We start from the raw sequence: 26,762 nt of genomic DNA on the forward strand, positions 1-26,762 counted from the left end.
TCAATTAAATCAAGAAAATAATTCATGATTTGAATGAGAAATTTAGCAAAGAGATAGATATCATAAAAAAGAACAAACTAAAATCCTAGAGCTGAAGAATTTAATGAATAAAATTAAAAAATACAATCAAGCACCTCAACAACAGATTATACCAAGCAGAAGAATTTCTCAGCTTGCAGACAGGTTTGAAATAACCCAGAGAAAAATAAGTAAATAAATAAATAAAAAGAATGAAGAAAGCCTATGAGATTTATGCATCACTGTTTAGCAAATAAATATTCATACTATGAGTATTCCAGAAGAAGAAGAGAAGAAATAAAGGTGAGAAAGACGTATTTAATGAAATAATAGCAGAAAACTTCCCGAGGTTTAGAGAGAGATAGACATCCGGGTCTAGGGAGCTCAAAAAACTCCAAATAAATTCAACCCAAAGAGGTCATATCTGGGAAACATTATAGTCAAATTATCAAAAGTCAAAAAGAAACAAGGAATTTTGATCCAGTAAGGCCAGATTTTTTTTAACTAAAAAAAAAAAAAAAAAAAGAAAAGAAAGAATATAAAGAAACAAAGATTTTTAAAGAGCAGCAAGAGAAAAGCTTCAGGTTACAAATAAAAGAATCCTCATTAAACTAACAGAGGACTTCTCAGCAGAAACCTTAAAGGCCAGGAGAAAATAGGATAATATATTCAAAGTACTGAAATAAATAAACTACCAGGCAAGAGTATTATACTTAGCAAAACTATCCTTCAGAAATGAAGAACAAAATCTTTTGCAGACAAGCAAAAACTGAGGGAATTCATCACCACTGAACCAGCCTTATGGAAAATGCTCAAGGTAGTCTTATATCTGGAAGTACAAACACTATCATGAAAACATGCAAAACTGTAAAATTCACTGGTAGAGCTGACACACAAAGGAGAAAGAGAATCTAACCTTATCACTACAGAAAAGACCCAATAACAAAAGTAAACAATAAGAGGAAGTAAGGAGCAAGCAATTAATAAAATATCCAGAAAATAATCAATAAAATGACAGAATTAAGTGCTCATCTATCAAATTTTGAATGAAAATTTGAAGATATAGTGGGCTGAGTGGATTAAAAAAGAAGAACCAACTATATGCTGTCTACAAGAGACTTATTCCACCTGTAAAGACACATAAACTGCAAATGAAGGAATAGAAAAAGATATTCCATACATATGAACACCAAAAACAAGAAGTAGCTATCCTTATAGCAGATAAAACAGACCTCAAGTTAAAAGCTGGAAAAAGACAAATAAAGACATTATATGATAATACAGTGATAAATTCAACAAGAGAATATTTCAATTATAAATATGTATACAACCAACACTGGATTGCCCAGGTATATAAAGCAAATATTATTAGATCTAAAGGGAGAGATAGACCTCAATACAATAATAGTTGGGGACTTCAACACCCCAACAGATCATCTAGACAGACAATCAATAAGAAACATTGAACTGAAACTGCACTATAGACCAAATAAACCTAACAGACCTTTACAGAACATTTCACCCAATAGCTGAAAAATACATATTCTTTTCATCAGCACATGGAACATTCTTCAGGATTGACCATATGTTAGGACAAAAAACAAGTCTCAAAAAAATTTTCAAAATCAAAACCATATGAAGTATCTTATCTGAACACAATGAAATAAAACTAGACATCTGTAACAAGAGAAACATTCAAAACTACATGAATATGTGGACATTAAACAACAAGCTCCTGAGTGATCAGTAAGTGAAAGAAGAAATTGAGAATAAAAGTTAAAAATTCCTTGAAACAAATGAGAATAGAAACACAATATACCAAAATCTATGGGGCCAAAGCAAAAGCATTATTAACAGGCAGGCTTTTAGCATTTAATGTCTACATCGAAAACCTAGAAATATTTCAAATAAACAGCCTAATGAAGCATCTTGACTAACTAGGAAAGCAGGAACAAAACAAACCTAAAGTTAGTAGAAGAAAAGAAATAATGATGATTAAAGGCACAGAAATAAAATTGAGACTAAAAATTGCAAAAGATCAATAAAACAATAAACTGTTTTTTAAAAACAGATAAACAAAGTCAACAAACCATTAGTTAGACTAAGAAAAATTAAGGAAGACTTAAAAATCAGTAACAAAAATGAGATGGCATACTGAATGGCAAAATGAATACTACAGAAATACAAAGAATCATTAGAGAGTACTATGAATGTACATGCCAATAAATTTGAAAATCTAGAGAAAATGGGTAAAGTCCTAGACACATACAACATATGAAAATTGAACTAAGAAGAAATAGGAAACCTGAATAGACCAATCACAATTAACAACATTGAGTCAGTAATAAAGTCTTCCAACAAAGAAACATTCGTGAATGGATGGTTTCACCACTGAATTCTACTGAAACCTTAAAAAAGAATTAATACCAGTTCTCAAACTACTCGAAAAAATTGCAGCAGAGTGATTTTTTTCCTAAACTTATTCTATGAGGCCATCCTAACTTTAACACCAAAAGAAGACAATGACACAACAACCGAAAAAGGTCTAATATACCTGCCAAACATAGATACAAAAATCCTCAACAAAATAATAGCAAACCAAATCCAACAACATGTCAGAACAATAATAACCATGATCAAATGAGATTTATCCCAGGAATGCAAGGATAATTCAACATTTGCAAATCAAAAAACATCATACATTACACCAATAGAATAAGGAACAAAACCCATAATCATCTCAATAAATACAGAAAAAGCCTTTGATAATATTTAATATCACTTTATGACAAAAACAGATAATAAATTACATACAGAAGAAAAGTACCTCGATATAATAAAATTCATATATGATAAATTCACAGCTAATATAATGAAAGGAGAAAAATGGAAAACTTTTCCTCTAAGAACTGAAAAAAGACTTATTGCCCACTCTCACCACTCTTGATGAACACAGTGCTGGAAGTCCTAACCAGAGCAATTAGGCAAGAAAAAGAAATAAAAGATATCCAAATTGAAAAGGAAAAAATCAAATTGTACCTGTCTGCAAATAACATGATCTTATATATAGAAAAATGGAAAGACTTTACCAAAAAACTCTTAGAAAAGATAAATGAATTCAAGAAAGTTGCAGGATACAAAACTATCATACAAAAATTTGTAGCATTTCTATACATGAACCACAAAATGGCTGAAAAAGAAATCAAGAAGGCAATTCCATTTACAATAAGTATAGAAACAATAAAATACTTGGGAATAAATTTAACCAGGAAGGTGAAAGACCTCAACAAGAAAAACTACAAAACACTGATGAAAGAAGTTGAAGAGCATATAAAGAAAATACTCGTAAACGGAATCCAGCAGCACATCAAAAAGCTAATCCATCATGATCAAGTAGGCTTTATCCCTGGGATACAAGGTTGGTTCAACATATGTAAATCAATAAATGTGATTCGTCACATAAATAGAACTAAAGACAAAAACCACATGATTATCTCAACTGATACAAAAAAGGCTTTTGATAAAATTCAACATCTCTTCCTGTTAAAAACTCTCAATAAATTAGGTATTGAAGGAATGTACCTCAAAATAAAAGCCATCTATGACAAACCCACAGCCAACATTATGCTTACTGAGCAAAAGCTGGAAGCATTCCCCTTTAAAACTGACATAAGACAAGGATGCCCTCTCTTACCACTCCTATTCAACATAGTATTGGAAGTCCTGGCCAGAGCAATAGGCAGGAGAAAGAGGGCATCCGAAGAGAAAAAGAGGAAGAAAGAGGAAGTCAAACTATCCCTGTTTGCTGATGACATGATCCTATATCTAGAAAACCTCATAGTCTCAGCTCAAAAGATCCTTTAGCCGATAAACAACTTTAGCAAAGTCTCAGGATACAAAATCAATATACAAAAATCACTAGCATTTCTATACACCAAAAACAGCCAAGCTGAGAGCCAAATCAGGAATACAATCCTACTCACAATTGCCAAGAAAAGAATAAAATACCTAGGAATACAGCTCGCCAGGGAGGTAAAAGATCTCTACAATGAAAATTACAAAACATTGTTCAAAGAAATCAGCGATGACACAAACAAACAGAAAAACATTCCATGCTCATGGATAGGAAGAATCAGTATCATTAAAATGGTCATACTGCCCAAAGTATTTACAGATTTAATGCTATACCTATCAAACTATCAATGACATTCTTCACAGAACTAGAAAAAACTATTTTAAAATTCATACGGAACTGATAAAGATCCTGAATAGTCAAGGCAATCCTAAACAAAAGAAGAAAGCTGGAGGCGTCACGTTACCTGACTTCAAACTATTAATATACAGCAGGGCTACAGTAATCAAAATACCATGGTACTGGTAAAAACAAAACAAAATGAAACAAAACAAAAAACAAAAAACAAAAACAGATGTCTAGACCAATGGAACAGAATGAAGAGCCCAGAAATAAGGCCACACATCTACAAAAATCTGATCTTTGATAAAGATGACAAAAAAAAAAAAAGGCAGTGGGGGAAGGGCTCCCTATTCAATCAATGGCACTGGGATAACTGGCTAGCCATATGAAGATGATTGAAACTGGACCCTTTCCTTACACTATATACAAAAATCAACTCAAGATGGATTCAAGACTTAAATGTAAAACTCAAAACTATTAAAAATCCTGAATGACAACATAGGCAATACCATTCTGGACATGGGAACTGGCAAAGACTTCGTGACAAAGAGGTCAAAAGCAATCACAACAAAACCAAAAATCAACAAATGGTATTGAATTAAACCAAAGAGCTTCTGCACAGCAAAAGAAACTACCCACAGAGTAAACAGACAACCTACAGATTGGGAGAAAATATTTGCAAACTAGGCATCTGACAAAGGTCTAATATCCAGCATCTGTAAGAAACTTAAACAGATTTACAAGAAAAAAAAAACACAAAAACCCAGCCGTATTAAAAAGTAGGCATAGGACATGAACAGACACTTTTCAAAAGAAGACATACATGTGGCCAAAAACATATGAAAAAAGTTCAATATCACCGATTTTTAGATAAATGCAAATGAAAACCACAATGAGATACTATCTCACATCAGTCAGAATGGCTGTTATTAAAAAGTCAAGAAATAACAGATACTGACAAGTTTGCAGAGAAAAGGGAATGCGCAAACACTGTTGGTGGGAGTCTAAATTAGTTCAACCATAGTGAAAAGTAGTGTGGTGATACTTCAAAGAGCTAAAAACAGAACTACCATTCTACCCAACAATCTCACTCCTGGGTATATACTCAATGAATATACATTATTGTATCATAAAGACACATGAACACATATGTTCAATTCAGCACTACTCAAAATAGCAAAGACATGGAATCAACCTAAATGTCCACCAACAGCAGATTGGATAAAGAGAATGTGGTATATATACACGATGGAATACTATGCAACCACAAAAAAGAACGAGATCATGTCCTTTGTAGGAGCATGGATGGAGCTAGAGACTATTTCCTTAGCAAACTAATTCAGGAACAAAAAAATCAAATACATGTGTTTTCATTTAAAGTAGGAACTGAATGATGAGAACACATGGACATAAAAAGGGGAACAACAGACATTGGGGCCTACTTGAAGGTAGAGGGTGGGAAGAGGGAGAGGATCAGAAAAAATAACTATTGGGTACTAGGCTTTGTACCTGGGTGATGAAATAGTCTGTTCAACAAACCCCTGTGACATAAATTTACCTATACAACAAACCTGCACTTGTACTCCTGAATCTAAAATAAAAGCTTAAAATATAAAATAAATAAATAAATAAATAATAACATAAAAGAAATTGAAGAGGATAGAAGCAAGTAGAAGGACATCTCTTGTTCATGAATCAGAAGAATTAATGTTAAAGTGACCACACTACTCAAAGCAATCTACAGATTCAATGCCATCCCTATCCAAATACCAATGACATCTTTCACAGCAATAGAAAAACATAATTCTAAAATTTGTATGGAATCACAAGACCCTGAATAGCCAAAGCAATCCTGAGCAAAAAGAACAAAGCTGGAGGTACCATACTTCCACACCTCAAAATATACAATAAAGTTGTAGTAATCAAAACAGCATAGTACTAGACTAAAAACAGACACATACAATAATAGAATAGAACAGAGAGCCCAGAGATAAATTTATGCACCTCCAGCCAACTGATTCTTGATAAGAGCACCAAGAACACACATTGTAGAAAGGACAGTCTCTTCAATAAACACTGCTGGGAAAACTGGATGTCTATATGCAGAAGAATAAAACTAGAACCCCAGCTCTCACCCTTTACAAAAATCAACTTAAGATGTGAAACAACAAAGACGTGAAACAATAAAACTACTGGAAGAAAACATAGGGAAAATGCTTCAGGACAGTAGTCTGGGGAAATGTTTTATGAATAAGGCCCCAAAATCATAGGCAACAAAGGCAAAAGTAAACCAATGGGATTTTATCAAACTAAAACCTCTGCACAGCAAAGAAAACAATCAACAATCAACAAAGACAACCTACAGAATGGGAGAAAATATTTGCAGACTATTCATTCGACAGGGTGTTGATATCCAGAATATACAAGGAACTCAAACATCTCAACAGGAAAAAAATCCCAAACAATACAATTTAAAAATGGACAAATGATCTGAACAAACGTTTCTCAAAAGAAGACATACAAATGGCCAATAAGTATATTAAAAATGCTCAACATCACTCATCATAAGAAAAGTGCAATCAAAACTACTACGAAAGAACATCTCACCCCAGTGATGTTTATTATCAAAAAGACAAAAAATAACAAATGCTGCCCAGGGTGCGGAGAAAGGCAAATATTACACACTGTTGATGGAAATGCTAACTAATACAATTACTGTGGACAATATGGATATCAGTATGGTGGTTCCTCGAAAACCTACAAATAATTCTACCATATAATCTAGTAATCTCACCACTTAGAATTTATCCATAGGAAAGAAAATCATTATATTGAAGAGATATCTGCACTCCCATGTTTATTGCAGCACTACTCATAATAGCCAAGTTATGGAATCAACTTAGATGTCTAACAAGAGAAAAATGGATAAAGAAAATACGGTGTATATATATGCAATAAAATACTATTCAGTCATAAAAAATGAATGAAATCCTGCCATTCACATCAACATGGATGGAGCTAGAGGATATCATATTAAGTGGAATAAGTCAGGAACAGAAAGATAAACACTGAATATTCTCACTCCTATGTGGAAGCTAAAATAAGTTGATCCCAGAAGTAAAGAGTAAAGTAGAGGATACTAGAGGCTGGGAAGGGTAAGGAGAAGGGAGGGATAGGGAGAGATTTGTTAAAGCAGGGGTTGCCAACCTTTTTGGCACCAGGTACTGGTTTTGGGGAAAACTGTTTTCCACAGACTGTGGGTGGGGGATGGTTTCAGGATGAAGCTGTTCCACCTCAGATCATCAGGCATTAGATTCTCATAAGGTGCACACAACCAAGATTCCTTACATGCACAGTTCACAATAGAGTTTGTGCTTCTATGGGAATCTAATACCGCCACTAATCTGACAGGGAGTGGAGGTCAGTTGGTAATGCTTGCTCACCCACTGCTCACCTCCTGTGTGAAGCCCGGTTCCTAACAGGCCACGGATTGGTACTCGTCAGTGGTCCAGGGGGTGGGGACCCCTATTTAAGGACAGAAAATGACAACTAGATAGAAAGAATGTGTTCTATGCCACTGTAGGATGACTATAGTCAACAATAATATATGTTTTCAAATAGCCAGGATAGGAGGATATTGCGTATTTCCAACAGAAATAAATGATCAATGTTTGAGCTGATGGATACACTAATTGTCCTGATCTGATCACCATACATTACATGTATCAAAACGTCATTATGTACCCCATGAATATGTACAACTATTGTCAATTAAAACAAACAAACAAGCCAATAAACAAAAACCTTTTGGAAACGAACCTGGAATGGTCTACTAAAGTTGAAGATAACACATACCCTATGACCTAGAAAGTCTATTCTTACATATATACCCAACATAAACCCATATACATGTGCAACAGGACACTTGGACAAGTAATCTATTATCATTCTTTCTTACAGTAAAAAGAAAAGGCAAATCTAAACTATACTGTTTAACAACATGTAGGAGAAAAAGAAAACAAGGACCACAAAAGGCAGGATAGTGGTTACTGATGGCGAAGAGAGACGGACGGGGTTATCAGCAGGAAAGGCATATGGAAGACTTCCAGGTTGCTGCCAGCATTCCTTTTTCTCATATAGGTTGGGGTCAGCATATCAGTCAGGGTTCTCCAGATAAATGTAAATAATAGAAAATCTATCTATCTATCTATCTATCTATCTATCTATCTATCATCTATCATCTATCTATCTAGATATGGAGAGAGATTTATTATGAGGAAATGGCTCACACATTTATGGAGACTGAGAAGTTCCACAATATGCTGTCTGCAAGCTGGAAACCTAGGAAAGCCAGTGATGCAATTCCAGTTTTGATCAGAAGGCCTAAGAAGCAAGGAAACTAATGGTATAAGCATCAGTTCAAGGATAAGTGAAGATGGATGTCCCGTCTCAAGCAGGCAGGCAGGAAGAAAAAGGAAAAAATTCCTCCTTCCTCTGCCTTTTCTGTTCTATTCAGGCTCTCAGGAGACTGGATGATGGCCACTCCCATTGGAGAGACCATCTACTCCTCTGAGTCCACTGATTCAAATGCCAATCTCATCTGGAAACACCCTCACAGATACACCCAGAAACAATGTTTAATCTGGACACTCTGTGGCACGGTGAAGTTGACACATAAAATTAACCATCACAGTCAGCAAACTTCTTCTGAAAAGGGTGAGGCGGTAGTTATTTTAGGTTTCATAGGCCATATGGTTTCTGTCACAACTACTCAACTCTGCCATAATAGCCTGAAAGTAGACATAGACATTATGCAAAAGTATTGGCACGGGTGTATTCCAATAACATTCACTTACAAAAAATGGCGGTAGGGTGCCTTCAGCCCATGGACCATATTTGTCATCCCCTGTTACAGGTAATGTCATGCGTGTGTGCTGTATGCAATTTGTATATGTCATATGTCACAAAAAGAAATGAAGGACTCAGAAACAAGGAAGAAATTTAGCCCAAGTGCTACGTTTGAGGGTTGTAGAGTCAGAAAGCCAGGGTGTGACTTGTGCCTTATCTACTCACAAGGTACTGGGCCTTGGGCATAATGCACACCTGTGAACTAGAGTAGTGGTAGCACCCATCTGTTTTGAGGATTAACTGATGGATAAGGTTAGGTGTTTAGTAAAACTCCTAGCACATATTAGCTCAAGATTTTTTTTTTCCTCTCAGATAAGAGGGTCTTTAAAGTATGTTCAACCATACTTACCAATACTTTAAGGACGTACTTGTTTCTTGCTGTAGGCAAAAATTAGCTCCTACGGAAGAAATTTATGGAAGAATAGAAAATATACATAATCCCTTCTATACATAATGTGGAAAAATCACAAGTAAACATAGTATGCTGCCTACTATTTCTTGGAAAGCACTTTTTCCTTAGCATACTTTGGGTGCTAAGCAAAGGACTTGCAAAAAAAATTAAAATGCATTCCATATGTAAATTATAAGAGGAGAAAAGAGTGTGAAGGGAAAAGTTCACTCCTGATTCTGAAACCAGAATGACTATGCTTTATTTCTCAGTGAAGTCTTATTGAAGGGGTAAAACCTGACCATTTACAAAAGGGTAGGCTTTCAGAGTAGGCGGAATAATGGTCCCTGGGGTTTCCACATCCTAATTCCCTGAAGCTGTGAATATGTTGTCTTACGTGGTAAAAGCTGTAATTAAGCTAAGGATCTTGAAATGGGGAGAATAGTCTGGATTACTCAGGTGTTTTTAATGTAATCATAAGGCTCTTTATAGGTAAAAGAGTGACGCAGAAAGGTCAGAGTGAGAGAGAAATTTGAAGATGCTATCCTGCTGGCTTTAAAGATGGAGAAAGGGGCTCCAAGCCAAGGAACATAAGGTCTTTAGAAGCTGGAAAAGTCAAGAAATGGATTCTCTCCTACAGCCTGCATAAGAAACACAGTTCTGCAGTCATCTTAACATTAGCCCAGTAAAAATCATTTCAGACTTCTGACCTTCAAAGCTCTAACATAAACATGTGCTGTTTTAAGTCACTAAGTTTATGGTAATTTCTTACAGCAGCAATGAGAAACTAACAGAACTGTATAATGGATAGAGTGTTCAGTTGGGCTAAACGTAGCTCCTTAAACTGCCCTGCCATTTTATTATGTATTTTTATAATTTATCCAAAAAGTACTTATTAATGACCTCCTGAGTAACAGGAACTAGAGTTATAAAGATGAATAAACTTAGCCCCAGTCCCTAAACAGCCCACAGTATAGCAGAGTTGGAAAACTGTCTAGTGTTTCTGCACATCTTGTGAGCAGAGGTACCGGTTGCCTTTGTTCAAGACTCTCATTTCAAGAATGTCTGTCTGTTTAACGAACAACTTTGAATTGTGAAGACAGTATCTCCCTCCAGAGCAAAGGGCAGACATGCTTACAGTTCAATGGGAAAGATTCAGGATCCCTAAGCTCAAGGTTCCTCTCTCGTCAGGCAGCCTTGACAAGACTTGTGTGAATTATCATCTTGTCCTCTTTGTGTCATCCTGTGGAAACTGGGATTGGAAAATCATCTCAAGAGATTGCTGACACTCTGGCTGCTGCTATTGCTGAGTAACGAATTGTCTATTTTTCTCTAACTCAGCTATTTTGTGTCTTCTTTTAGCATCCATGAGCTGTAGTAGGTTAACTTGTTGGCTTGCAAATGGAAAAATCTCGCATCCTTCACAGTTCTTAACAAATAGTAAACAAAACAATGCACACATCTTTATCAACATCCTGGGTCAGGGTCTCCTAAAAAGGTCTATAATAGAAATGAAAAAGAAAGAGGTACTATGTGTATTAGGTACTTTGTATATATTCTTATTAAGTTTTCATACTACTCTGTAAGATTTATTTTAACAGCCGTCTAGATATCCTGTTTACTTATGATTCAGATAAGAATGAACCACCACACTCCAATTGTCTCTGCCATTACATGTCCTTAAGAAAATCCAGGGCACCTAGCAGATTCGAGAGCAGTGGTTTTCAAAGGAAGTAATTTGCCCCTGATATGGTTTGGATGTTCCTCCCCTCCAAATCTCATGTAATGCAATCCCCCGTGTTGGAGAGGGGCTTGGTGGGTGGTGTTTGGATCATGGCAGCTGATACCTCATGAATGGCTTAGCCATCCCCTTGGTGATGAGTGAATTATTGCTTTAGTAGTTCATATGAGATCTGGTTGTTTAAAAGAGTATGGCATTTCCTCCCTCCCTCTCTTGCTTCTGCTCTAGCCATGTAATATGCTGACCCCCCCCTTTGCCTTCCACCATGATTGTAAGCTTCCGGAGGCCCTCACCAGGTACAATGCTGGTGCCATGCTTCCTGTACAGCCTGCAGAGCCATAAGCCAATTAAACCTCTTTTCTCTATAAACTACCCAATCTCAGGTATTCCTTTATAGTGACACAAAAAAGACAAATACACTCTCCATTTGGCAATGACTGAAGACATTTTTGACAGTCACAACTTAAGGTAGGGGTATTAGTGGTATCTAAGGTGTCAGGAATATGGCTAACCATCCTACAATGACTATGACAGCCCCCATAAATACTCTTCTAGTCTAAAATGCCAGTAATACTGAGGTTAAGAAACTCTGCCCTGGAGTATAATCATCTCTGACTTCCACTTCTGCCTCCATTGATATCTTTTGCTCTGTTTTTTATCCACTAATGTATTTATCTCATCTTGGCATGTATACAAATTTCCATCTCTCCCTCGCTAAAATAAAGTCACCACCAATGTAAGCCTATTGCGTGCGGGAGAAATTTTACTAAAGATTTATAGGTATGAGGTGGGAGGTTACAGAATCATATCAAAAGCAAATAAATAGAAGAACATATTAGACAGCCTTGCTGTTAATGTCCTACTAGTCCCTGCACTTCTGGACTCGGGCTTTCTCACTGCCCATAATAATGGTTGCCCATGTCAACTCATTCAATGCCTTAGGCTTTCACCATCTTACTGGTTCCAGTCTTCATATCATCCCTTTCCTAGATTGTACCTAGGAACTCCAGGTTCCTCTCTCTATTATGTAGCAACTATTCAATTCTCTCAATTCTCTACATCTAAACTCAGGTTGAAGCCTTTCTTTAGTTTGTCTAGCGGTTTTCAAATTCGAGCATGCATCAGTCATACACAGCTTGTGGGCAGAGGCAGATTTGATTCTGTAGATGTGGTTGAAAATGTGCATATCTTAGGCTGGTCGTGGTGGCTCATGCCTGTAATCCCAGCACTTTGGGAGGCCGAGGCGGGTGGATCACTAGGTCAAACAATCAAGACCATCCTGGCCAACATGGTGAAACCCCGTCTCTACTAAAAATACAAAAATTTAGCCGGGTGTGGTGGCGGGCGCCTGTAATCCCAGCTACTTGGGAAGCTACTTGGGAGGCTGAGGCAGAAGAATCGCTTGAACCCGGGAGGCGGAGGTTGCAGTGACCTGAGATTGCGCCACTGCACTCCAACCTGGGCAAAAAAAAAAAAAAAAAAAAGAATTTGCGTATCTTAAACATTTCCAGGTAATGTTAATTCCTCTGGTCTGGGAAAACACTTTTAGAACCACCATATAAAAAACAAGAAACAAAAAAACATAACAAAAAAAAATCAACTAAACACACAAACCCATCCAAACAATAGAGCCATTATTTCTGTAGCAGGATAAAAAAAAACCCGCAGAAACCTTGACATGAATGCCTTTCTCTTACTTTGATTCATGCACTTCAGAAGACAGTAGTAATTCTGTATAGCATTTGCCACCCTTCTCAGTTACACACAGAAGAGGAATTGGGGGCTCAGAGAGGTTAAGTAACTAGAAAACTATGACCCAGAGCCCAGGTCTGTTGGATTCTGAAACTCCTGCTTGTGTAAGTGGTTAAATGGGATGTGAGAAACATTCCCTTCTTAGGATCATGTGCAATTTGTTCAATGGTACGAAGCAGCTTTTGTGGTAGAATTCACAAATATATCTCAGGAGTTTATTTAAAAATAGTTCAAATACAGTAATAGGGGTGTGAACCTTCACTGCAATGTTTCATTATAAGTAATTTCTCAGGAAAATTATGATAACAATGCCTTCAAATAAATGGCACTTGACAAGAAGCTGTGAAGCTGTCCTCAATGACAACTAGTAAATCTATATATGCTATAGCATATAGAATATCTGTAATTAGTAGATCTATGGATGTTAGTGTGTGGAGGAAACCTGGCCTGAAATGATTGATGCCCCTACAAAACCTTTGGGAACTGAGGCATAATTACCCTCACAATGAAGACTGAAGGAGTTGCAAGATGTCGAGACTTCAGTTGTATTTTTCAGAGAAAAGATCCTACTGATGCTCCTTCCTCTTGTTCCCCAAAGAAACAAAGGTTAAGTTTATGTTTACTACTGGAGCTTTAAGTTTACTACTTGGGTAGCACAGTCTAATCCTGGCTGGGAATGCTGCTGGTGAGATCTCATCTTGACAAATCAGAACACAGTACTTCTTGGAAAGTACTGGTTTCAGAACTGCCTGAGATGTTGCTTGGGATTTGTTTTGTCTTTATTTCTGACAGATTGCTATATAAAATCAAGCTTATACACTGTTGACTGCTAGGATAAAAAGCAATTCCTGTGATCATGAAAAAGTCTGTCTGCTGGGCAGAAAGTAAAACAAACAGCACAGAGGTGCTTGACGATCACAGATGATGGCCAATAAGTGATCATTTGTATGAAGTACAGAATGCAGTGTTATTTGATGAACACGATGTTCTGCATGCATCTGGCCATTATTTAGGAGGTGTTTGCTCAGATATGACTTCAGATGTACACTATATGCTACATAGAGTCAAACACACTGGCTTTGGTAAGGCCTGAAATATAAATTAAACAAAAACACAACGACTAATAACAGTGATGCTCCAAACAGGCTTTCTTCTTCTTTGGAAATTTCTTACGGTCTGGCTTATTTCGGTGAACACTCTAACCACATTTTCAACTAATTGGTAAAACCCAGAGCAGAGGAGAGGATTATATATGAGTTTCCACGGACAAGAAAAGTCAGAGAGAGGAAGTAGGGGAAAAAAAGGCATGAAAAGATAAAAATTGAGAAAAGTTCAGGGCAGGGGTGGGGGCATATAATTTTCCTGGGCTTGCCATAACACAGTACCACAAACTGGGTGGCTTCAGCAACAGAAACTGTCTCACAGTTCTGGCAGCTAGAAGTCTGAAATCCAGGTGTCAGCAGGGGAGGTTCTATCCTAGGGCTGTGAAGCAGAATCTGTTCCATGCCTCTCCTCTAACTTCTTGTGGACCTGGCCATCTCTTGCCCCTTACATGGTGTTTTTACTGTGTCTATACATTGTATTCCCTCTGTGCATATCTCTGTGTCCAAATTTTCCCTTTTAATAAGGATGCCAGTCACACTGGATTACAGCCTATCCTAAAGACTTTATTTCAACTTGATTTGCTTTGTGATGACCCTATCTCCATATAAGGTCACATTCTGAGAGACTGGGGGTTAGGACTCCAGCATATCCTTTTTTTTCTGGGAAAGTGGTAGAGAATAGAATTCAACCTATCACAGGAAGAACGAGAGAACTGTGGGTAGGCACAACACTGAAGTCACACAGCACCTTTGTGTACTGCCCAGTCTGCACAACTGAATACTACAGCCCTACCAAAATGGTTCTTTGAGCTCCACATCCCTGGTGTCTTCTAAGACAGAATTCTCCTTTTTAAAAGCTGATACAATAAATGGAAATGCCACGAAGATTTTGCTAGGTTTTGGGTTACTAAAATTATTGACCTCTGCAGATTTTTGTTTTGCTTTGTATGTAGCCATAGGGGACACCATTAAATGAGATGAACAGTACTATTTACCCATCAGTCTCGTTTTCAAAAGTAAAAAAATAAGGCCAAATGACAGATTTTTAATATTCATAGGTCCTGTCATCTCCTATATGGTAGACATGTGCATTAGGTCATTCTTACATTGTTATAAAACCTAAGACTGGGTAATTTTTTTTTTTTATGAAAGAGGCTTAATTGGCTCACAGTTCTGCAGGCTGTATAGGAAGCATAGTGGCATTTGCTTCTGGCGAGGCCTCAGAAAGCCTCCAGTCACGGTGGAAGGCAAGGGAGAGCAGGCACATCACACAGTGAAAGCAGGAGCAAGAAAATGAGGGAGGAGGAGCTACACACTTTTAAATGACCAGGTCTCATGAAAACTCATTCACTACTGTGAAGACAGTACCAAGACGGATGGTGCTGAACTATTCATGAGAAATCCACCCCCATAATCCAATCACCTCCCACCAGGCCTAACACTGGAAATTATATTTCAATATGAGATTTGGGCAGGGACACAGATCCGAACTACATTAACATGTAAAATGAAAAGAAGTCCAGGATTCCAAATTAACTCTTCTTGGCTCCCTGCTTTTCAACTACATTGCAAAAATGGGGAGAATTTTATAGAAAAATAAATATTTGTTTTTAGAATGTATTTGAAATAATTAAAAGGGCCCATAACCTGAGTGAAAGCCCAGACTGAAATGGCAGAGCTACACGACAGAAAATAATCTTCCTCTCTAGGTTCCAAAGGAAGCACATGTGAAAGAGTGCAAAGGAGCCAGCTGAGACTAAACTGGGTTTGTCAAGCTTTTCTTGTGTTTGTTTCTTGTGTTTTCTTGTGGTTGTTTTCAATGTCTTTGTAAAAATTACTAAAGTCATACATTTTTGTTGCCAAACATCAAACAGAACACTCATGTCAATGAAAAAAAAGCAATTTTTCTTCCTCTCTCACTTTTAATCCATCTTCCCAGAAAAAGATCACTTTCCCAGGTTAGTCTAAATACTTCTAAACATTTCCCTGCAAAATCTATATACTATATAGGTATGCAATTTTGTGTTTTACAAAGCGAGATCATGATATATGTATCATTTTCTCATGCCCATTTTAGAAAGTATGGCTAACACCCTAAGACAGAAGTAAGAGTAAAAACCTATCCGTCCCTTACACTATGTCCCAAAGAAAACCCAGTAGTGGTGGGTATGTTTTCTCATTGTCTCTTCTCCGTTCACACACATTTGTTTTGTTTGACTTAATCTTGATCCTCTCAAGTGCTATCCTTTTTTTCTTGTTGTACCAGTAATATATGCTCATAGGAAAAATAAAATTTAGAACATAAGCAAAAGAAGAAAATAAAAATCATCTCAAGATCTACCTTTCCTAAGCTTTAGTCATTGTTTACATTTTTGTATATGCCACAAAGACATTTTTCAACTCCTTCAATTTAAACAGAAAAGGATAAATACCACCAACAAATCTCAATAGATTTGTTAAAAGTTCAATCCAGTTTGGGCTACGTATACAAGACATCTACACGTGGCTTTATTTTTGTCTTGACTCAAGTGGGGAGAAAGAGTAGAGGAGTTTTCACAACTTAATATTATCACAGAATCAGCATTTAGGGAAAGTTGTCATTTTCTTCCCATCTCTTCACTTCCAGCTCCATCATCCCCTTTCCCCCTCCAAGAGCTTTTCAGAGAATGTGACATCTGCTGCCTTTTCATCCCTCAGAGTTGTTATTTAGATATATTTTGTTTGTTTTATAAATCAGATTAAAGCAAAACGTACTTAAAACACTTCCAGGTCAGAAGTGCAGTTTCTTGATTGAGAGCAGGGTGCTTGTCCTCGCTGACATTTAAAAGGCAGATCTCTGTTAAGCCTCTCTTAACACCCAGAATTACAATCTTGAATTTTCCACACACATCTTGTCAGGAAAATGTTTTAGTGGCATTAAATAATTACTACTGCTTTACACCAACATTTTTCTGGCTATCAATATTTGTTACTTAAACACTTTGGGAAAATAAAGAAAATATAGGAATGAAAATCAAAGTCATCCATAATTCCACTTCCTTGTGATAATCATTGTTACTTAACATTTTAGTGTGTTTTCGGTCAAACTTGTTTTTATGTGTATACACACACACACACACACACACACACACACATTATAATCAAATCTATACATGATTTCAATGGCTATGTGGACTTTTATGTTATAGCAACGACTATTGTGAATGCTATTGTTTAAATAAAAAATTTAAAACTCAGCCACATTTAAAAAATCTCTCACCAAATATTAACACATCTTTCATCAGTTTATTCCTATCCTGATTACCTTGATTCAATTATTCTTATGATCCTCATCTTGACTTGTAGCCAAAACCCTAGAGCCCCCAAGTAGGGTTTCAAAGACTCAATAGACTGTCCTTTCCATCTTTCAGATGCAGACTTTGATTTTTTGCTTTTTGTCTTACTCACAGTTTTGGGAGGTTTGTTTTGTTTTTCTTCTGCTTTTTAGCAACACCAGCCAATCAAAGATGTGTTTGCCTTTACCGGGGTCCCATTAAACTTCTAGTTCCAAAATGGACTGCCTCACTGCCACCGCCTGCAAGGCTGCAGAAAATAGGGAAAGTCACTTATCTTTATCTCTCAATTACCTATTTAATCTCAACAAATTTTATTGCGCTCTATGAACCACAGGCTTTCTGTTGGCGTTGGGCTACAGCAGCAAATAAGGTCCCTACTAGCCTGGTGCCTCCTGTCCAAAAGGTTGTTCTGCTTATTCCACTGGAAGCTGTTTAAAAGCAAGATCTATGTCTGTCCCATCTGGCCATCCATCAGCTCCTGGCAAAGTTCCTCTGTCACAGTAGTAACTTAATTCAACAGCAATTGGCCAAATGAGGGAGTGAAAAGCATATTGCTTAAGAAAATAAATCAGTTGGGCCCGGTACAATGGCTCACGCCTGTAATCCCTGCACTTTGGGAGGCCGAGGCGGGTGGATCACAAGGTCAAGAGTTTGAGACCAGCCTGGCCAACATAGTGAAATCCGTTTCTACTAAGAATACAAAAATTAGCCGGGTATTGTTGCGCGTGACTGTAATCCCAGCTACTCCGGAGGCTGAGGCAGGAGAATCTCTTGAACCCAGGAGGCGGAGGTTGCAGTGAGCTGAGACTGCAGTCCAGCCTGGGTGACAGAGCAAGACTCCGTCTCAAAAGAAAATAAATCAGTTTTGCCACAATCTTCATAGATTTATTTCTTTGAATGAGGGCAAATCAGTTCTGGTAAAAATACAAATCTCTCTAGAAGGAGTAACATATGAAAAACCTTTCAGCCATTAACAGGTTAGTGAGAAGACATTTTCCAGCCAACTGACTTCCAAATTTGAAATGGGAGAGAAAAAGGAGAGAACACCTGCTTCAGATCATGAAGGGGTGCTTGGGACAAATATAGGAGTAATTTGGGAAACCCAGGGATCAAAAGGTGGTGCCTATGAGGGTCAAAATGAGGGACAAGAGAACTTAGAGAATCAATTTTACAAATTTCACTATTGTATTATATTCAAAATTCTTACAAAAAGACAGAAACCAGAAAATATGAGGTATGTTTTCAAAGAGCTTCCAGCAGTAACTAAGGAAGTGACAAATCACATGCCTGGATCCATTTGGGATCTGGGAGACAAAGACAAAGTGAAGTTTCTTCCCCTTCAATCCCACTGCAAAGATCCTGCCCTGCAAACAGGTATCCTCATATTGTAATATATTTTCAGATTTACAGAAAGTAACCTAGTGGGAAATTGTCTTTTAAGCAATATTTAACTGCTTGAAGTCTTGGTTTTATGACCGCCAGAATGTTGGCAAACTGAGAAATGTGATCAATGGGGTAGAAGCCACAGCTTGGAGGTAAGCTGAAATGTGATGGCCTTGTAAATAGTCCCTGTAATTTCTCCTTCATTGAGATCCTATTTGTTAATCATTCATGTAAATGTTAATGGAAAACATGCAGAATCAATTAGCAAGTACTGGCATTCATTTAAAAATCTATAAAGATACTTTTACTATAGTGACAAAAACACACAATTCACAATTACAGACCCTAAATATATATAGTTTTTACATTTGGAACTGAATTGATGTGAGAACTAAGAGTATTTTAAAAAACTAGATAGAACAAATTTCAGGCAGTATCTGGTAAATTTCCAGAGGATTTATTGACTTGCCAACTTAAAACTGGAGTTTCTTAGGTTTTACGTTCCTTTTGGAAGTTTTTGATGGTCTTTGGCTGGTTTGTAGCCTTTTGTTTCAAGTGGCCTTATCTCAGTGTCCAAAGCAAGAAAACAGATAATGAAAGAAAAGCAACATCTAGAATTTTCTAGAAGGCATATATGCGTGTAAATTCATTCACGTAGGTATGACAGACAAGCAACACAAATAGTTTTGTATTGCATTTATTAAAATAACTTAGTATAGTTTAAGTAGGGTATCTATTTAGAGCATTAGACTAACTTTCTAAAATTCGAATTTAATTACTTCGCTTCCCTACTTTAAAAATAGGAATTCCCATTGAATTTGGATTAAAGTTTAAATAAATGGCATACTATATCCATCATAATCTGTTATTCAGCCTTATTTCCTAGTCATCCACCATCCTCATGATGAGCCCTGGGTGCCTTTCTTTTCCTGGCACAAAGTGCACTTCCTTCAGAAAGTCTACTCTGAATTTTCATATTGGGCCTAGGGCCTCTTCTCTCTACTCCCCCATTACCCTCTGTATAGCTGTCTTATTCATTAATATTACTAATTATACTATAATAATAGTAATTAATATTATTCAATAGTGATCTGGTTCCATGTCAGTCTTTTTCTCCAAACTGTCTGTTCTCCAAGTATGTGGACACTGTGGCTCTAGGATGTAGCCTCACAGAGCATAAGTTCAAAATAATAACTTGTTAAACATAACTGCATTTATTAAAACACTTATTGTATATACGTGGATGAACACTACCCAAGTGGAGTGGATGCTAAGATGATTTTCCCGACACTGGGCAAATTCTCATTTGGATAGGCCACCTGTCAACATGTACACCTGAGCTAGAATAAAGAAGGACTGGGGACAGGGCAGAACTGGAACTGACAGGTGCCATGTTTTTCTGTTTCTTTTCTTGCGTCTTGCCCTTTTATCTCTCCTTCTGCTCCCTCAACATTTTTCATCTCAGCACACATGCACTCTCAGGTACCCACCATGGTAAAATGGTCAACTGCCCATTAGACCAACTCTTGGCTTGAAAGTGGGAAGGATTTAAAGTCTGACTAGCTTGTATGCAGAGCTGGCTTAGATTAGGGGGCACAGATTTAAATACCTTCAAGAGCTAAGGAGGAGAGGTAACTATGTGAAGAGTATTTGTATTAGTCCATTTTCAAGCCGCTGATAAAGACATACCTGAGACTGGGCAATTTACAAAAGAAAGAGGTTTAATTGAGCTTACAGTTCCACGTGGCCACAAAGGCTTCACGATCATAGCAGAATGCAAGGAGGAGCAAGTCACATCTTACATGGGTGGTGGCAGGCAAAGAGAGAACTTGTACGTGTAAACTCCCATTTTTAAACCCATCAGATCTTGTGAGACTCATTCACTATCATGAGAACAGCGCAGGAAAAACCCATCCCCATCATTCAATCACCTCCCACTGTGGGAGTTACAATTCAAGATGAGATTTGGGTGGGGACACAGCCAAACCATATCAGCATTGAACTCAGATTAAAAAAACAAAAATGTTTGCAAATCAAGCCAAATAGGACTGACTGTATTTTACCGGCTGGCTGCTAATTTGGGACCTCTGGCTTTAACTATTAGTGAAGCTCGAACAGTGGACTCAGGAGCCAATGGCTGGGAATTCACATCACAAATGTAAAGAATTTTAAGGCAGAATGCATTGAAAGAAAGAAAAATGATGCCCTGGCATAAATATGGTTGAAAAGATATGCCTCCTGCCTATCAAATGACCTTAGATTGAAGGTGGTGGTGAAACACACACACACACAGATACATACCATCTCAAAGACCAAGGCTTCTGGGCCCACATGCTTGTAGATCCAATCATGCTGGTTCTCTATTTTGTTAATTCTTGATTGTCTATGTTTTTTTTTATAGGGCATCATCTGTAAGCTGAATGGGCTAGATATTGGGATGGAGAAATGAATAGAAATGATTACTGTCCTCAAGGACTTAATGGAATTATAAAGGAAGACAGACATTTATATTTTAAAATGTACTAAAATGTTTGAGGGAATAGTAAGGTCTACAGAAGAGTGTCATTTCCACCTTAAGAAGCCTCCCTGAGGTGATAAGCCTTCTGCTGAATTTTTACAGATGAATGAAATTTACTAAGGAGATGGGGAAGGGGGTTGGCAGGAAGGCACACAGAGAGAGAAGTTTGAACACAGTTGCTTAAGCATGAAAATGCCTTAGAAGAATGTGGGGGAACTATTAGCAGTTCTGCAGAGCATTAGAAATACAGAGAATGATAAAAACTAGAAAAGCAAACAGAAACCAGATAATGCAGGCCTTAGAGGTCAGGCTATGGATTTTGAACTCTATTCTATTTTTTAAAATGAGAGTATTTGAAAGTGTGGCAGTATAATTTTATGACTATTAATTTGCGTTTTCCATTTATACCTACCCAATCCACTGCAGTCTCCTTTCAAGAAGACAGCCTGAGCTTTTCTCTTTCCTTGCCCTGGAGCTTTGGCAGGGCCAAAGGAGAAGCTGCTGAAAGAACAACGTTCTTTGTGCATGTGTTCAAAGACTCTGTCTTTGGGGGAGATTGTGTTCAGTATCCTGGCTGGGGAGAGGAGAGAGAAGAATGCCTGGGAGCGAGAGACAGGAGAGAGAGAGGTTTCTTCAGGTAGAGAAGGGACTAAGGTTGGCAGTTCACCAAAGAGTCAGGGATGCAAACCTGGTGACCTAGATAGTGAGAACTCAGAGAGGTGATTCAGAGAAGCCTGCCCCAGGCACTGCTGCTTCTTGCTAGGCAAATGCCTCAGTTGGCACAGTAGCTGTAGAGATGTCAACACGTCAGATGCCATGTAGGTTTGGAAAGTGAGGCTATCAGTGGCATCTATGACAGCACATTAGAAGCTACGTTCATTTTTTATGGGCACCATGTAAGGTTTCTGGACTACTCTAGGCAGAGGGAAGAACTCCCATTAAGTACTGTGATTGAATTTTCTGCCAGCTATAAAAATTGGGTCTTAGAGTTAGATTTAATTGGATTTTAAAAAATGTGATATCTTTAAAATCTGTAGGATAAAATTTATGTATTCACCACAAAGTCTTTTATAAGGGAAAATGACATGATTGGGCTTGAGTTGTGAAAGGATAATGTTTGAGAAAATTCACCTGGCATCCATGAACTTTATTGCAATTTGGGAATAAGATTTTTCCAGAAACTGAAAAAGGTGGACAAGGGACCAAAGATAAAATCCATAAAAGAAACGGAACATTAGTCTTTAAGAAAAGTCAGCCCTTCCCAGATGGAAGAAGTATATTCTAAAGTTTGTGCTTAGTGAATGAGAGCTCAGAAATGGAGACCAGGTTTGGTCCCACTCTCAACAGCTAAGGAAATGATGACACTAGTGCAGCTTTCTCCACATTAGTTCAATCTTGCAGATATCTGTGTCTAGTAAAACATATTTTTAAAAGTCTTACATGTGATAATGGATCTATAAAAAGCACCACAGTGTCCTAACCTATTTTCTGCTGCTATCACAGAATATCATAGACTGGGTAATTTATAAGAAAAAAAAGTTTACTTAATTCACATCTAAAGGCTACGAAGTTTAAGACCATGGTGCCTGCATCTGGTAAGGGCCTTCCTGCTGCATCATAAGATGGCAGAGAGCATGAGCAAGACAGCCAATAAGAGCTCACTTTTATAACAATGTCACTCCTGTGATAACAAAGCCATTCCTGTGATAATGACATTAATCCACTTGTGAGGGCAGAGCCCTCATTAATCCACTAATCCATTCATGAGGGCAAAGAGATTAAGATTCCAATACATGAACTTTTAGGGGACACATTTGAACAATAACACTTAGTATTATTGGATCCAATCCATGCTTTCAGGGATAAAGTACTGTCATTCCTATTTTAGAGCTAAAAATATGAAATCCCAAAGAGATTAAAATTTTTAATTAAATTATTTTTCAATAAATATGGACTGAGCTCCACCATATTCCAGACACTCTGATAAGAGCTTTGAGGAATTCTAATCATGGGAAACAAATATATAAGTATTTATTATATATATTGATAAGTGGTATAGCATGTTTTGCACTTTTCCTTTGCAGTGTCTGTTTCCCACGTAACCCCATATCTCTGAGAACTTTTCACTCTCTGCCTGGCACTGACCCCCTGGCAGACATACTTTTGTGGATTTAATGCACATTCTTCTTTTTAATTGACAGTCTGGTACCATTGAACTGAAGAGGGCTGAAAGGCAGCCTTTCTTCTGGGGAATTTAGAATTGGGCTTTCTGAGAAATAGCTAGCCCTGAGCCATCCCTCAGTCAAAGACAGTTCTTAGTTAATGATATATTTCTATGAATTTCATAAAAACTTTTAAATTTAATAGCATAAAGTTGTGCAGAATAACTTATCTTTTTAATATCTGTAGCATCCATGCATGTGACTTCATTCCTAGTAGTATTGGTTATTTGTGCCTTTATCTCTTTTTTTTCCAGTAGATTGCCCTTGCCAGAGATTTGTTAATTACATTAGCTTTAAAATAAAACAACATTTAAGTTACCCTCTTTTATTTGTTTTGCCCTATTTAATTAAATTTACTCTTATCTTTATGATTTCATTTCCTTCTGTTTCCTTTGGTTTATTTTACAGTTCTTCTTTCCTGAAGTTTTGAGATGGATACTGTTGATTAAATTTTGTCCTACCCTTCTATCATTACAAGGCTACACAAATTTCTAGGTACTGTTAAAATTGCCTATTGTATGGTTTGAAACTGTTTTGTTAGAATTAAGTTGAAAAGGTTTCTAATTTCCCTTATAGTTCTGCTTTGAACCTTGGGCTATTGAGAAGAATATTTCCTAATTTACAAATATATAGAAAAATTTCCAGATATCTTTTTGTTACTGACTTCTAGTTTTATTTCACTCTGGTCAGAGAATACAGTTTTAAATACTCAGAAATTTGTGAAGATGTGCCCAGACTATGGTCAATTTTTGTGAATGTTACATGGTTGTTTATAAAAAATAAAGGTATTCTGCAATTCTTGAGTATGATATTCTATAAACATGCATTAAGTCAAATTTCTTAACCATGTTGATCTTCTATGTAGTTAGGGCTTTGCTTTTTGCTTTTTTATTTTTGTCCTTTTTGTTCTGCGAATTCCCAAATGAGGTGTAATGTTAAAAACCTCCCAATATGATCCCAGATTTGCTTATTTCTCTTTAGATTTTTTTTTTTTCTGTTGGGAACAGGCCCCCCAAAATCTGGTTGTAAGCTGACCCCCAAACTGGCCATAAGCAAAATCTCTACAGCACTGTGACATGTTCATGATGGCCATGATCCCACACTGGAAGGTTGTGGGTTTACTGGAATGAGGGCAAGGAAGACCTGGCCCACCTAGGGCGGAAAACCGCTTAAAGGCATTCTTAAACTGCAAACAATAGCATAAGCGATCTGTGCCTTAAGGACATGCTCCTGTTGCAGATAACTAGCCAAACCTTTCGGCCCATCCCTTTATTTCCCATAAGGAATACTTTTAGTTAATATATAATCTATAGAGACAATGCGTATCACTGGCTTGCTGTCAGTAAGTACATGGGTAAATCTCTGTTCAAGGCTCTCAGCTCTGAAGGCTGTGAGACCCCTAATTTCCCACTCCACATCTCTGCATTCCTCTAGCACCACTGGGTTAGGTTCTCCCTGACTGAGCTTGTCTCAGCATTTTTCCTTTATTTATTTTGAGATTATATTCTTACATGTACACACATTTTAAAATGTTACATCTTTCTGGTAAATTGAGCCTTTATTTTTATAAAGTGATCTTTAATTAACATAATGCTTTTTGATTTAAAGATAATTTTGTCTAATATGAATATACTTATACACTTTTTTCTGATTGTTGTTTATATGACATATATTTTCTATTCTTTAACTTTTTAATCTTTCTATATCCTTTTATTTTGGATGCATCTCATAAACAATACATACTTGGATTTTATTTTTTAGTAATCCAGTATGACAATCTTTCTCTTTTAACTAGAGTAATTGGTTCATTTACAATTAATATAATTAGTCACATACTCAGATTTGTGTACCATCTTATTGTGTGTAATTTATCTTCATCTGTTTTGTTTCTTTTTGTCTTCATTTCTGCCTTCTTTTGTATTAATTAAGCATTTTTGTTCTTATTTCCTTTTGTTCCTGCACTTGCTTCAAAGTTAGACACTCTAATCTACTCATTTAATGTGTAGGCTACAATGTACAACATACATATCTATTTACCTTATCAAAATTAAATTTAATCAATACCTTTACCATTTCCCTTACAATATCTTAGAACTTATTAATTCAAGTACTACCATCTCCCAAGTAAAATGTTATTTTATATAGTCAATATTTTTTGAATATTTTACATATTACTACTTTCTTTTCTATTCTTTCCTTCTTGCACATAATACTTTCCATTTTAGATCACTCTTTTCAGACTAATGAGCATCCTTTAAAACGTCCTTTAGTGAATATCTATTAGTGACAAACTTTCACAATTTTTGTTAGAATTAAGTTGAAAAGGTTTCTAAATCTTTTCAACCCATACAGGATGCAATTTTAACAGTACCCAGAAATTTATAGTCTTGTATGCTTGCATGAGAAGAAGATAAAGCGTACTAATCCTCAGCAGTATCCATCTCAAAACTTCAGAAGAAGAACCCAAACAACCTACTAAAATAGAAGAAATGAAATCATAAAGATAAAGAGAACGAATGGAATAGAAACAAAAACAAAATGAAGATGAAAAGTCCAAATGTTGTTTGGCCTAAAGCCAATATAATTCACCAAATCTCTGGCAAAGGGCAATCTGGAAAAGTATATATAAACAAAAATAACCAATATTAGAATGGAGAGGTCACCACCATGAAGTGCTACATATTAAAAAGATAAGTTATTCTTGCACAACTTTATGTGATTAATTTAAAAGTTTTACAGTCTATAGAAATATATCATTAACTAGAACTGTCTTTGACTCGAGAGAGACCAGCTCAGACTGACTATTTCCTCAAGCCCAATTCTAACCACACCTGAAGAGAGAATTTAACTGGCCACTCCTTCAGTTCAATGGATGATGCCAGACACAATCAATTAAAGAAGAATGCTGCATTAAATCACAAAAATGTATCTGGTGGACTTAAAATCGATCGGAGAGTGAAAAAATTTTGTTCCTTTTACTATTGAAAGACATTTTGGATTGGTATAGAATTCTAAGATTGGACATTATTATTTTTCTGCACCTTAGGGACATTACTCCACTGTATTCTAACTTTGATTTTTATTGTTCAGAGTCAGCTGTCAGTCTGTTACTCCTAGAGGGTAATGTATAGTTTTTCTCTGGATGTTTTCAGATCTTATCTTTGTCTTTAGTATCTTACAGTATTTCTTTCCATGCTGT

At 36.7% G+C, this 26,762-nt stretch overlaps 1 long non-coding RNA gene across 1 annotated transcript in view; it reads right to left on the reverse strand.

Moving 5' to 3' along the window:
- LOC116272579 overlaps positions 1–23,458 on the reverse strand; it is a 48,910-nt gene extending 25,452 nt beyond the window's left edge. The window contains exons 1-2 of the long non-coding RNA XR_004181228.1: positions 21,125–23,458; positions 17,553–17,687 (exon numbers count right to left, since the gene is read on the reverse strand). This is a non-coding gene — a long non-coding RNA (uncharacterized LOC116272579). The remainder of the gene's footprint in view (positions 1–17,552; positions 17,688–21,124) is intronic.
- Between the last annotated feature and the right edge of the window lie 3,304 nt (positions 23,459–26,762).

Source organism: Papio anubis, unplaced genomic scaffold (assembly GCF_008728515.1).
Source record: "Papio anubis isolate 15944 unplaced genomic scaffold, Panubis1.0 scaffold130, whole genome shotgun sequence".
Taxonomy (NCBI): Eukaryota; Metazoa; Chordata; class Mammalia; order Primates; family Cercopithecidae; genus Papio; species Papio anubis.